Source organism: Melospiza melodia, unplaced genomic scaffold (genome assembly GCF_035770615.1).
Source record: "Melospiza melodia melodia isolate bMelMel2 unplaced genomic scaffold, bMelMel2.pri scaffold_18, whole genome shotgun sequence".
Taxonomy (NCBI): domain Eukaryota; kingdom Metazoa; phylum Chordata; class Aves; order Passeriformes; family Passerellidae; genus Melospiza; species Melospiza melodia.
This window is the reverse complement of record NW_026948525.1, coordinates 2,123,367-2,128,511: the sequence shown is the minus strand read 5'-3', so window position 1 is coordinate 2,128,511 and position 5,145 is coordinate 2,123,367. Positions and strand designations below refer to the sequence as shown.

The window sequence follows — 5,145 nt, the reverse complement described above, 5'->3', positions numbered from 1 at the left end:
GATGTGCCGACCACTCCCGGAGCGCTGCCCTTTGTTGGGAAGGAGCCCGGGAGTATCTGAATCATCCCCAAGGCCTGGGCCAGGACATCCTTTGAGGCTGCGCCTGAGCCCTGAGGGGTTTGGGAGCCCTATGGGTGTCACTGCTCTGTCCTAAAATCTGGGGGAAGCAGGAATGGCAAGTGGTGCCCCAACATGTCCCTGCCCCGTGGGCCTCACCTGAGCACCCTGTGGAATTCTGGTGCTCCGGCTCCACCTGCATGGCCAGGCGCTGCTCCCATGGGCCACCTCATCTAGCCGCTCCCGCCTCAGCCACAGAATCCCAAAATCCTTGGGAGAGGCAGTGGAGCCCTCTGTTTGTTTGTGGACAGGGATGCTTTAGGAGCATGGCTAAATTACAGGAATCCCGTCTCTAATTATAACAACTCCGTAAGTGTCTCATGCTCCCAGAGCAGAACAGGGGCATTGACCACCACAGATCCAATTTCGCCCCATTTTGTCATCCCAAGGCACTGCTCCAGCCCGGACTGTCCCTGTGCTCCAGCTGCAGCTGCAAAGCCCTCAGGGCTGTGGCTCTGCTCTACTTCTCCTCCTCCTCCCCCTGGGGCTACTGTGTGGGGATCAGCAGTGGCCAAGGAAGAGCAGGAACTCCAAACGTGCTCTGGAGGCCCCAGACAAGCTCTGGCAGAGTCAGCACTGAGCACCAGCTTTCCTCAGGTGCTCAGTGCTGACAATCCCAAGACAATTCAACATTCCCAGAGATGCTGTACCAGGGCTGGAAAAGGAAAAATGAGTGAAAGGCTGAGGGTTTGCAGGAATTGTGGCACAAAGCCATCAGAGGTGCTACTGTGGACTCGAGACCTTCCTGGTGTCAGGCGCTGCCTTCCTTACTTTCAGGATCATGGAGAGCAGTCGCAGGTGTTACACGTGGAAGTGTGCCTGGCCCCGGGAAACTGCTACGCTGCCAGTGGGCACTGGGATCCAACCTGATGCCTTGGTGGCTTCTGCCTGCTGCTGGTGGTGGTGCTGGGACTGATTCGTGCCTGTGAGTTTGCAAAAGGAGTGATATCCCCTCCTCCCTCCCGTCCCAGGCCGCCATGGCCCCTGAGGGGATGAAGCTAGACCGGGGCGCCCCCTGCTGGCGGGGAGTGCTCCCTGCAGCGCCCCCCGCTGGCCACGGTTATAACTGCCACAAAAAGCAACAGTGCTGAGCCGGAAAGAAAGTACTGGGTTTGTGTTGTTTGTTCTGTTCTGATTTATAAATTTCCCAGTAAAGAGCTGGTATTCCTTTTCCTACACTTTTGCCTGAAAACCAAATCATTTTTCAAATTTAAAAATTTTAGACCTGGGTCTCCTTTGCATTCCAGGAATGCTCCAACTTTCCTTGGCAGTTATTTCTCAATTAAATGAGTTGCCAACTCCTGGGTTCCAGCATGGATGGGACAGACACCCCAAGAGCAGACATGGTCAGGGACTTTGCTGCCTCTTACTCTGGCTTTTAAGCCAGTTAGGTCACCAAGGGCCCTCTCCCCAGCTGGCACTTCTGGTCACGCGGCCACTCAGGACCTGGCTTTGGCAGAGCATCACACTGTCCCCAGTGTACCACGGCTGACACAATGATAGACAGATGGAGCCCTATCTCACCAAAAGCAAGGCCTGACTCATCCCTGCCACACACAACTGTTCCAAAACGCCTCCAGACATGAAACTTTTCTTGTCTCTGACACCCCACCCTCTGCCATGGCCTGATCCCAACTGCCGTGGAAAATGGGGAGGCTCTGGAACCCCCAAAGGGCCGTTGTGAGAGCATTGTGTATGGAACACATCAGAGGAGGGGTAAGGGACAGGGGACAAGAGAATCAAGAGCCTCCTGATGGCAGCTTTGGCCATAAGAGCAAAGAAAGTCCAGGGCCCTGCCATCTTCCTCTGGTGGAGGAAACGTGCTTGGGGAAGTGTTCAGGGTTTGTTCCTTTTTGGGTGGCTTTGCCTGGAAATTGTTCTTTGTGTGACCATTGGGACGCTGAACCTTGATCTGGTTTCTGTTGGTTTTATTCTCTCTCATTTCTATTGCAAGAAATTGTTCTTCTCTCAACCCTTTGCATCTTTGTGCCCCCACTGGGAGGGAGAGGGGCAGTTTTTATTGGCAGCACACGCACGAGTTGGTGCCCATGGGTGGGGACCCCCAGTGCCCCCAGTTCCCCCCAGTGTCACAGCACATTCCCGTAGATGTCACCGGGTTCCTGTGGTCGCCCCTGGGGTCTCTGCAGCTCAGCGTAGGTCACCTGGGGATCCTGGAGGGTGGTGGCACGAGAGGACGCTGTGAGAGACACGGGCTGTGGGATCTGGGTGGGGTGACACTCGTGGATGGCGTGTTCCTCTGCGTGTGTCCCCCCCGTACTCACCCCCTGCCCTCTTGGTGACCACGACGTGGGTGTACAGCACCTCCCCCTCCTCTGGGGGGGCCAGGGGATCCGATGGAGCCCTGCTGGAATAAAGGGGATGTGGGAGAGGGGATGGGAGGGCTTGGGGGTTGGGGTAAAAGGGAAAAGTGTGGTTTGAGCCCCCCACTCACCTTTCCTGCTGCTTCCTGGCGGCTGCAAATGAAACAGGGGTGGGGTGACTGTGGAATCCCAGGGCCCTGAACCCTCTCAGGATTCCTGAACCCCCACGGGATCCTCAATTTCTCTCAGGACCCCTAAGTATCCCTGAAGCCCCCCAGAATCCATGAACCTCCCCAGTGCCCCTTACCAAGTCAGCCTCAAGAACTCAAAGCCCAGCAGGACAGACACACTCCCCAAGCATCCCCAGGGCCCATGAAAGAACCCCCAACATCCCTGCAGGACTTTCCAGCAGCTCCCCAAACCCTACCCTCCCCAGGACCCCCAGAAAAGGTCACACTTCTGGGGCTGTGGGTGCTGCCCTATTGCTCCCCAACTCTGGGGGGCTCTACAACTCCCTGGGACCCCCCATCCCCCCCATTGTCACCCACCCACATGGTGCCACCGGTGACAGGCCACAATGACACCGATGAGCGGGAGCAGGAACAAAAGGGCTCCACCGATCCCTGCGGCCACTGCAAGAAACAGAGGGGCACACATCAGGATTGCCCATCACCGCAGGTGTCCTGCACTCCCTTGCAAACCTGAGTGACCCCACCTGTTTCCCTGTGTGTCCCTTTATCTTGTGGAGTCACCTCCAGGAAACCGGGGGTGATGGTGGCATTGTCCACAGGCACTGTGGGGACAGAGACAGGGCTGAGGCCACAGGGAAGGGAAGGCAGCTGAAGTGGGGGCGTGGGAATGGGCAGGGATGGGTATGGTGGGGGATGTTGAGGATGGTGTCACGCCACGGAAGGGTGAGGGGACACATAGAGTGATGGAAGGACCCAAGAAATGTGTCTGGGGGACATGGAGGTCCCCAGGCAGAGGACCCCGGGAGGCTCCCTGTGCCCATCCCCGCACTCACTGCGCACCGTGACACGGAGCCAGGTGCTGCTCTTCTTCACAGCCCCCCTGTATGAGCGCACCTGGCAGCTGTAATTCCCTGAGTGGGAGACCCCCATGGCGGGCACCAGTAGCTGCAGGACCCCTGTGGGCCCGCCACAACCTGCCCATCCCTGTAGAAGATGGGCAGGAGGGGGGCTCAGGGCCGCAGGGGGCTGGGGGTGCTGATGCAGCTGAGAGTCAGGAGGGACTCCATGGTGGGTTCAGGGGTCCCCGCAGCAGTGGCACCAGGTAGAGCTCAGGGCAGGAGAGAGGAGGTGAGGACTGTGACTCTGAGTCTGCTGGGAAGGGTCATTGGGGGTGTCAGGAGACTGGAGTTCCAGCCATGGAAGTGCTCACCATACACTTTCACTGTCACTGCTGCTGATCGTGACTGCCAGGACCCCACCAAGCCCCCGCAGCTATAGTGGCCACTGTGGTGCAGCTGCAGGGGAAATAGGTACAGCTCGGTTCCGTTGATGAACCCCCTCACTTCCTTCTCGTCCTGGTAAAATTGCACCCTGGTGACAATGTGGTTCCAATGGCCGCACCGACAGCGCAGTGTCATCGTGTCCCCCTCCAGCAGCACCCCTGCTGGCACCTGCAGCACCAGCAAATCTGAGAGACAGGAGGATCCCCTCTCACCAAGGGGCTCAAGACAGGTCCGAGGTGGTCCCTGTGACCCTGAGAACATCTGGGTGCATTGGGATGTCCCTGTGTGCAGGGCTAAGGCTCTTGCCACACAAGGGTTGTGATGCCACCAAAGGAGTGGAGTCCACTCTGACTTGTCAGGGGTCATCCTGATTATTTAACATCCCCACTCACCATCTGAGACCACTACAGGGGGGCTGAGCCCAGTGCCGGGTCTGTGACACATGTAGGTGCCTCTCTCAATGACAGTGAAGTTATCAGGTCCCTCCTGCCACCAGAGCTGCCCATCCTTATACCAGGTGGTGGCACCGGCGGTCCCCGAGCCCGGGCAAGTCAGTGTCACACGGTCCCACAGCACCGCTGGCCTCCAGGGGGGCTCCACCAGGATCTGCATTGTCTGGACACCTGCAGGTGACAGGGGACACCAGCCTGCCAGGGCCAGTGTGGGGCTGGGGAGAGCAGGGTGGGGCCATGGCATCCCACGAGGACTCACCAGCGAGGCCTAGGGTCTGGGCTGGAAGGGAGAAGGGAGTAGGGTGGGTGCGGGTGGCCCTGCAGGGGTAGCAGCACCTGGAGTATAGGGTGGGGGGGGGGGGTGTCCCCAAACTGTGCCCATGGGGACAGCAGTTCTTGTTAGAAAATGTGTCTGGGTGGCCACAAAAGAATTGGATGGTCAGCGGACATGTCTGTGTCACAGCCACCCATGCACCATATCCCTGTGGCACAGACACCTTGGGAACAGGGAGACCGAGGCCACTTGGGGCTGAGGCAGAACATGGGGACACTGTGAACACCCTGGGTACAAGGACACAATGGACACAGCCCATGCTGGCCCAGGTTACCCCCACCAGCTCATGATCCCATCCCCATGATCCCATCCCCATGGCCACATCCTCACCATTCTTGTCCCCTTCTGTTCCTGCATCCCATTTCCCTTGTCCCCATCCCCAGAGCTCCCTGAGCCCAAAGGTACCAGTCCCCACATTCCCGTCCCCACATCCCCATCCCTGAATTC

The 5,145-nt window shown here is 58.4% G+C and overlaps 1 long non-coding RNA gene across 1 annotated transcript; it reads right to left on the bottom strand.

Annotated features, from left to right (window-relative positions):
• Window positions 1-2,028: 2,028 nt before the first annotated feature.
• LOC134433422 (uncharacterized) lies at window positions 2,029-2,464 on the bottom strand. The gene is made up of 2 exons (XR_010031552.1): window positions 2,400-2,464; window positions 2,029-2,314 (listed from the first exon to the last, which is right to left on the bottom strand). It is a non-coding gene; the product is annotated as an uncharacterized LOC134433422 (long non-coding RNA).
• Between the last annotated feature and the right edge of the window lie 2,681 nt (window positions 2,465-5,145).